Raw genomic sequence first — 9,446 nt, forward strand, 5'->3', positions numbered from 1 at the left:
ACAGGACAGGACAGGACAGAACAGGGCAGGACAGAACAGGACAGGACAGAACAGAACAGAACAGAACAGGACAGGACAGGACAAGACAGGACAGAACAGGGCAGGACAGAACAGGACAGGACAGAACAGAACAGGACAGGACAGGACAGAACAGGACAGGACAGGACAGAACAGAACAGAACAGGACAGGACAGGACAGGTTATTATTCACCACCAGGGCAGTGTTTGGACCTGGACGTTCGGGGCTGAAGCCTCGGATAGTTCTGTCTGACCGGAGTCAGAACACGGATCTAAACTATGGAGACGATCTTGAGGACAGATTTGTTGCAGAAAATTCTGAACACGTTTGAAAATTAAGAGACGACCTCTGAGACGGGAGGAGACATTTAGGAGACTCCGTCCCTTTTATGTTGGGCAGCGTCTTCACAGTCCAGTGTCTCCTTCGTGCTTGATGAAGATGAGTTCTGTGATGGAGTTCAACTCAGAGCTGCTCCTCAGATCAATAAAGTTCATTATTTTATAGATGGAAGTTTCTGTTCAGCCCTGACACACTTCTGTTGTGACTTGGAGCTACAGTTCATGGAATTAGACCACCAGGTGGAGATCACAGGTCCAATCCCCTGGACGACCAGCAGAGGTCGCAACACACACACACTGTGCAGAGCAGCTCTTATCGCCACCAGCGACATGTGAGGTCACTGTGCTGCACTGCCACTAATCACCAGCACACACACATGCACACTCCCAGTGCACGTGCACACTCCCAGTGCACTGCACACAGATGGGTGTACTAGAGAGGGCCTGAGTCATGGAGTGTTTGGGTTCTGACTCACCAGTCCGCTGAGAGACGGGGCGGACTGCCCCAGAACCTGGGACCTCATTCGGACCAGGTTGTTGACCTCTCCTCCTGACAGCGGCCCCCCGGGGGCCCCAGGCCCCCCTACAGCTGCAGGAGGCCCCTGAGAGGACAGCTGACTGACGCCGGCGTGCAGGCTGCAGGACAGGGGCAGCAGCTGTTTACCTGAGGAGACAGGAAGTGGATCTTGATCACACCAACAGCTAAAAGCTAAATTTAGCCAAATAAAGCTAAAAGCTAAACTTAAACAGTAGCTAGAAGCCAGAACGAGCTAAAGTAGAGTCGCTGAGAAGAAACTAAAATCAGGAAATATTAAATGTTTGAACCGGGGAACTGTTCGGGTCAGAACCAGGAGCAGGTGCGTGTTTGGGTTACCGGTCATGGCCATGCTGCTGCGCCGGGCCCGGTTCTCATCCTGACTCAGCTGACGGTGCAGTTTGGACTTGGTGGCGGTGGTTGCCGCGGGCGACAGGTCAGGATTGCTGAGCTTCCTGAAGAGGAGGGGAGGAGGCACCGCAAACTCCTTCTGGAAACAGGAGGAGGAGAAAACACACATCAGACCGGATCAACTGTGACAACAAAAGCACACAAAGTTCCTGAGGAGTCTACGGACTCTGCGGAACCCAGAACCTTTGGTTGCGTCGGAACCAGAGACTCATCGTGGATGTTCATCAGGTCTGACTGGGACATGCTAACAGGTCATTATGGACCAGAACCTCAGGACTCCAACACCGGACATGAAGAATCAGGGAGGTTCTGAAGACAAGAGGTCCAACTGGTACCAGTGAGTTGGACCGGTCAACTCCTGTAATAAAATGAAACCTGCCTGGGAACCACAGTAAAGAGCGTCTCGGTCAGAACCAGAACCCGTTCATAGAACACAAAGCTGCTCCTCACAGAACCTCAGAACCAGAGACACCTGTGGACCCGCCTCGTCTCAAACCCAACAGAAGTGAAACCAGCTGCAGCGACTCGTCTGCGTCGTAAAAGAAAAGGTTCTGCTGGACTTCCTCCCCTGGTACCACTGACCCACACACACAGACATGTTGTGGGAAAACATCTGCAGTTACCGTGGTAACTGGACCTGGACAAGCTCAGTCCCTCCTTTGGTCTAAAGGAGCGGCTCTAAGGAGGGTCTCCAGAAACATCTGGACGCCCTGAACCCAGACCCAGAGAGAGGAACCGGGCCGGCTGCAGATATGAAGCAGCTTCAGGGGGAGATGAACACAAACAGGAAGTGCCATCATCCTTTCACCACAACAGAACCTCAGCTTCCTCAGCGACCCGGGAACCATCAGACTGAAGAGGAACAATCTGCTCCGATGGTTCTAGATGAAAAACTGAACCGGGTTCTAAGAAGTCCGCTCCTGCATTCAAGATTTATCCAGTCTGAGGTGCTGAATCCACAAAACTAGACTCGACAGCTGACAGGAAACAGATTATATAAATATCTCGTCACGGATGTTTAGGTCCCAACGTGCTGCAGGTTCTGAACCCAAAGCTTTCAGTCACTTCCATCAGCTGATGAGCAGAAAACAAGCAGCAGAGGGAACTGTGGGCCGGGCCGGGCCGAGCCGGGCCGGGCCATGTGTTCGATTTGTGCTGCACGCAGAGCAGCAGCTGGAGAACATCCTGGCTCCGCTCCTTCCATCACGGTGAGCTGAAGACCAGCAGGTGAAGCAGGAGGTATAATCTGCTGACTTTAATAATCTGCTGACTTTAATAATCTACTGACTTTAATAATCTGCTGACTTTAATAATCTGCTGACTTTAATAATCTGCTGACTTTAACCCATCAGCTGCTGATGATCTTGAGCAGAGCTGCCCGTTCATCTCCTACAACCAGTTTCACCACAGATTAACTGATTTAAAACGCTCCCTTCACGCCCAACCAACTGGTTTGATAACTTTCACTGAACGACTTCAACTGGTTGAATTTAATCCAGCTGTCCTTTAATCTGCAGCACCGTCCTGAACGCAGACTGGGCTTCAGGACAGGAGCCGCTGGAAGAGGACAGACTGCTGCTGCAGAGACAGAGACACGTGGACAGACTGTTGGTGCAGAGACAGAGACACGTGGACAGACTGCTGCTGCAGAGACAGAGACACGTGGACAGACTGTTGGTGCAGAGACAGAGACACGTGGACAGACTGTTGGTGCAGAGACAGAGACAGGTGGACAGACTGCTGCTGCAGAGACAGAGACACGTGGACAGACTGTTGGTGCAGAGACACGTGGACAGACTGCTGCTGCAGAGACACGTGGACAGACTGTTGGTGCAGAGACACGTGGACAGACTGCTGCTGCAGAGACAGAGACACGTGGACAGATGAGGCAACTTTGAGACGTGTTCAAGACAAAATTGATGCATATTTGAGACAAGTATGTGGAGACTTTGAGACGAGTTTGAGACATATTTGAGACAAGTTTGTGGAGACTTTGAAGCAGGTAAAAGACACAGGTTCAACAACTTTTGGACAAATCTGTTCAAAGTCCATGTGACATAAGAGCGAGGTGCTGCTACTCAGGAGACGTTCACGGTTCAGTTTGTCTCCACTAGGTGAAGATGAGACGAGTTTTCATGGTCCAGTATCAAGAAACCGCAGGAGCCTGAAAACAGATTTTCAGACTCTAACCAGGAAACCAGACCCTGATGGCTCTAAGGTGAGCTGTGTGAACCAACGTTACGTTCTCCTGAGGTTCTCCTCCTCCTCCTCCTCCTCCTCCTCCTCCATGGTCGGGTCTGCAGGACAACATCTGGTCCAGCTGTGTAACAAGTGTTGATACGGACCATCGGAGCTGCTCCGGCTGCGTTTGAGCAGATAAAGAAGCCCGACAGAGATAAATGTGAAGGAACAGAGATGTTTGACAGATGACAAGTGACGGAGAGCTGTGGCTCCTGAAGGAAACATCAACAGAACACAAAGAGAAAAGCAGGTTCGACGCTACGATCCAAACGTTTGTTGTGGCAGAACCTCCTTCACAGCCGACAGGAAAGACAAACGGTGGGAACGTTTCTGTGGTTTCCACAAATCGAACTAAAGTCCATCAAAGCCTCCAGAAGAACATTTTCTCCAACCAGTCGGTCCGAATGAAACTCAATAGATTTTAAAGTTCTGCTGAGGCGCCGCGACGCAGAAAGATCCAAACCTGCAAACTCTCGGCTAGGCCTGTCACGATAACAAATCTTGCCGGGCGATTAATTGTCTCAGAAATTATTGCGATAAACGATAATATTGTTTGAAATTTAACAATAATTAGTAATTATTGTCAAATTTAAGAAGAAATGTTGGTTATTTTGTTTTTTGCAGTACCTTTTTTGACCACCTGATGGCAGTATAAGACTGTTTGAACCAAAGGATGGATGGTGAGGGAGCGAGCAGTGTGTCTCTAAGAAAAATGGGAGGGAGGCCCCTTGACGTGACATGGGCTGTCTCTCTTCGGTTCACAAAATGGCGGACGCTCTGTGTGGTTCGAGCTCTTTAGCATTTGTCACACAAAGCTTTTAATAAAAAATCTGTAATCAAGTTCTCAGCTTCTTTTTGCAGAGAAAAACAACTTTTTACACGAAGGCACGAGTTTCAACCGTGAATTTTGGAACTTCGACAAGATGGAGGTTCTACCCCGAGGTCGGCCTGTTAGCTTAGCTCGTAGCTTAGCTCGTAGCTTTGCTGCTGTTAACGATCCAAAACACAATTTTAGATAATTAACACGGATTTTAACGAGGAAAGAGAAAGGGAGGGGTCAGTGAAGAGTTGAACCTTTTGTCATCCAGTGTCTTCAGTAGAAAGAGAGACACGAAGAAACGATAAAGCCGATAAATGAAAATGAGGTCGATAATTTTCATTGATCATGCGATTGATTTATTGTTTATCAGGACAGGAGTGCTCTCGAGCTTTTTTCAACACGGTGGGTCAAACTGCGCTCGTCTTGCTCTGATCTCAGCTTTCTCGCTGTATTTTAGCAGAAACTTTGTTGTTTCTAGTTTCCTGTAAGGAATCTGACGCGACGGGGAACAGAAAGTGTTTTTCTTTCTTCACACGACGAGACGACCGTCTTATCAACCATAAAACATCCGACAGCAGCTCTGACCTTTAGGCTTCACCTTCACTCGTTTTTTTTATAATCTTTGACGTTTATTGCTGCTCTTCACAGAAGAACCAAAGATAAAAACATCATAAACGTTTGAGATGAAACGTGAAAGCAGAGTTTAATGAGACAAACGGCAGAAAAACTAAACCAGGACGGACTAAGAGCACAAGTCCAGCCAGATTATTGAACCCGTGAATCACGTGATCCATAAACAAGCGTGCCAACGAGTCCGCGGCTAGAAAGGTCAGAGGTCAGAGAGCCACATTCAGCTCAGCGTCACGTTTGGGACAAGCTGTAAATATTAGCGCTCATGTTTGTTTGAGTTATTATTTCCCAGCAGGTTGTGACCACGGCTGGAGGAGAACATGCTGAAGAGTCATCAGAAGGTCCGGTTCCTGCCGTGGTGGGTTAAATTTGTTCTGAAGACGCAAACGAGGACAGACGGGATCTGGTAAACATCCTGCAGAAGCCCTTCACAAACACACAGCTTATCTTAGCTCAACAACAAACTGGTTCTTAAATCTAAAAAAAATTAACAGATGTTTACAAAAGACCTCCTGACTCGACTCATAAATGCTCCTCAGTGGAGAAGAAATCAGAAAACCTGGAACTTAGAGAAATAAAAACCGTAAAACCAGAATTTGAGAACTGAAATTCCACAGATTTCGTGGCTGGAGAACAACAAACTTCTTAAATCAGAACTTTTCTTTAGTTCGTGATTTGACAACATTTGAGAAAGCCGCCGTCTTTGGGAGGCGTTCAAATGTCAGAAGATGAAGCTCTCTCCTTATTCTCAGGGGTTTGCTGCAGCCAGTGCTCAGGGCTGTGAGAGGTCGAAGGTCAAACCATCACCAGGGTAAAAATATCTCAGCAGCAGGCTCAGTTCCAGTGCTGCAGAACCCCATGACTTCCAGTGACGACGGGTCCGGGCGTTGGTGCCGAGACCCTCCCACCATCTGCAGCCTGCAGGGCGAGGCCGCGGAGATAAGAGTTCAGCGCCGCTGGAGAGGAGCTCGAGTGTCCACCACGAGGAGCCGAATAAACAAAGAGAACCGGGAGCGGCGAGCTTCACTCTGCAGCGTGAAGACGGACACGTCTCTTTCTGTCCACAGGACGGACCCCAGAGGTCCTGACCTGTTGCTCCACACCCACAAACATCAGCTGAAGTTCTGCTGACCTCCTGCTCCTGAAACCACGAGGTTCTTTCAGCTGACTTCATCTGCTGCGGACCTTATTGGTCTCAGCTGTTGAACTGTGGCCCTCTGGCAGGGCTACAGTCGGATCAGAACCAGAACTAACAGGAACAGATTCTCTCCCAGAGCCACAACCTCTCTGAACTCTCACACGCACCGATCCCACCTGGACCTTCTCACCAGTAATGGAACAACAACGTGCTGTTCCTTCTGAAGTCCACCACCATTTAGTATTTCGTACCGACCGCGGCACAGTTTATTTTTCTTGGTAGAAAAGTAAAGATTTCAGACAAACAATGCGTTTCATTGAGGACGACAAAGAGAACGTTACTAACACTGATATATTTTACCTCTACGTTGGATTTATTGTTCTGGATAAAGTTTGACAGACAACAGTCTATGCTAGGCTATCTAAACTTTAGCTTGCTAACTTGAGAGGCGCGTAGCTAAAGACAAGCAGGTTGGAGGATTGAAGATAATTTATTCATTCATGATTCATTATTATTCAAGACAAAAACCAACGCAGACATGTTCCTGTTTTTAGTATTTCACACTGTTTTATGATGCAGCTGTTTCTGTTCCATTTACTTTTCAACTTGTGCTTTTTGATGATTGTTTACTGTTGTCATCGTTCTTTGTTAAATCAGGTCTCTCTTTAAATGAGTCCTCGAGGCTCAGTGAGACTAACCTGTAGAAATAAAGGTTGAATTGAATTATTGTTGATTTGTTTCACAGATCAGTTAAAATAAACTCACCGTACTCTGTTCAGTAAAATACGCTGCACATTGCTCCCTGCGTCGGCTGTGCTGAAAGTGAAACTTAAGTGAACGGCCATGACTTCAAAGTAGTCTTCAGGCGCCCTCTGCTGGATACATTGCACAATTACAGCGGGTTCCAGCATTTTAGGGATGAACATTAAAAGGGTTTATATCGACGAATAATGGGACTTATCACCGATACGATAAAGCTCTAAGAGTCTATATCGGCCTAAAATATCGGCGTAATGACAATAAAGATACTTCTATTCTATATTTGTGAATCTGCTAAGTTAATACATCTGAGAATAAATGTTTTTTAAGAACTTGTGGAGAACATGAGCTCCTCTCACGTGCGCGTCTAACATTTGTCTCTGCTGCTTTTTAACTCAACAACAAAATATTCCGACACGTTTCATTTTAAAACGTGGTCCGACGGGTCAAGTTCCACAACAGGAGCTGAACAAAAAGTTTCAGCTTGTTGCTCCGTGTCAGGACCAGGCAGAGACCATAAAGATGAAGCCAGCTGTCGGCTGACCTTCAGTCTCACCAGGGGAGCCCAGGTAGACCCAGCAGAGTCCAGACCCGCGGCCCGGTTGCTGTGGGATCTCTTTGTTGGGAAGAGGCAGCTGAGTTACGGTGAAAAGAGGCAGAAAGAGGAGAGAAAGCGTTCCCGGAGCGAGGGTTCTGTGGCTGCGTCCAGAAAATGTCAAGCTGGAAAATGTCACATCTCCTTCCTCAGCAAACTGTGAGCTGGGAGGGGCTGAGGGCCCAAAGAGGTCCGGTTCTGCCGGGTTCTGAACACAAACACAGTCTGGAAACCAGAAAGATCAAACCCAAACAGCTCACAACCACGCCTGAGTAATAAAACATAAAACCTCTGGCTGCAACGGTCACACTATAGAAAACACTCTAGCTAGCCTTTTGCTACTTCCTTTTGCTACTTTAAGCTTCAAGCTAACCTTTCGCTACTTTAAATTTCTAGCTAGCCTTTTGCTACTTTAGGTATCTAGCTAGCCTTTTGCTACTTCCTTTTGCTACTTTAAGCTTCAAGCTAGCCTTTTGCTACTTTAAGCTTCAAGCTAACCTTTCGCTACTTTAAGTTTCTAGCTAGCCTTTTGCTGCTTTAAGTTTCTAGCTAGCCTTTTGCTACTTCCTTTTGCTACTTTAAGCTTCAAGCTAACCTTTCGCTACTTTAAATTTCTAGCTAGCCTTTTGCTGCTTTAGGCATCTAGCTAGCCTTTTGCTACTTTCGGTTTCTAGCTAGCCTTTTGCTACTTCCTTTTGCTACTTTAAGCTTCAAGCTAACCTTTCGCTACTTTAAGCTTCAAGCTAACCTTTCGCTACTTTAAGTTTCTAGCTAGCCTTTTGCTACTTCCTTTTGCTACTTTAAGCTTCTAGCTAACCTTTTGCTACTTTAAGTTTCTAGCTAGCCTTTTGCTGCTTGCGCTCAGTTTCTCTGTAACGTTTTAACATGTACCTTAATGAGGCGTATTGTCACATATTATTGTTTTGTTTATTAATTGTAACTGATTGTTTACATTTTACCACCAAGCTGCAGTGACAGCTATTATTAGCCAGCGATGAGCTATTAGCCATATTTCATCCTAGTCTAATGTTTTCATATAAATCTGATTCTTCACAGAGTTAATAAATAATCCATGAAATAAAAATGACACTGACGCATACTGACAGGTGAGTTTTAGCGTGATGGACCTGCTCCAACCGTGGCGTGCTGACCCTCAGGAGTCTTCAGGAAGTACATGTCATGTGCTGCAGGGCACTTCCTGTAGTTTCTGAGCAGTGAAGGTGGTTAGCTCCCTGCTGGAGGAAGGAGGAGGTGGGAACTCTCACTGAAGGAGGATCACGCCTCGTGAACAAAGCACAGCCGACTCCTTACGTTTTACTTTTTCCACAGATGTAAACAATCGTTCGGTCTCGACTCGTTAGCAAAACGCAGCGGGTCTTCTCAGGTCCGTCCTGATTCAGACTCTCAGAGCCGAATGCTGAACGCGTTAAATTAGTTTGACTCTGCTGGAACGTCTGCAGATGGAAAACCGCTGAAGGAGCAAAGTAACGAAGAGGAGAGCCAACAACGTGATGAAGGTCATAACAAACTACAGCCGCAGAGTGACAACACACACACCATACAGATGCATTGTGGGTGGGACAGTGGCTGCCACAGAAAGTAATTAAAGCATAACAACAACTTCTACGATGTCAGAGGTTCTTCGCAGGTCACCTGAAGTCAGGTCAAAGGTCAACCTGTATTCTACAGGAGGAGGAAATCGTCGCTTCGTGTCCAGAGGAGCGAGAGAGACGGAAACAAAATCATCCCAGATTCAAAATTAATAATTATGTTTTTGAAGAAACACAGAAAACGCTGAGCACCAACTGAGCTGTTAAAACCAGCTGAAGAAGGCTTAAAATCAGCTGAAGAAAGCTTAAAAACAGCTAAACTAAAGCTAAAACCAGTGAAGAAGGCTTAAAATCAGCTGAACGAAAGCTTAAAAACAGCTAAACTAAAGCTAAAACAGTGAAAAAGGCTT

Source organism: Nematolebias whitei, chromosome 3 (genome assembly GCF_014905685.2).
Source record: "Nematolebias whitei isolate Nwh7 chromosome 3, NemWhi1, whole genome shotgun sequence".
Lineage (NCBI taxonomy): Eukaryota > Metazoa > Chordata > Actinopteri > Cyprinodontiformes > Rivulidae > Nematolebias > Nematolebias whitei.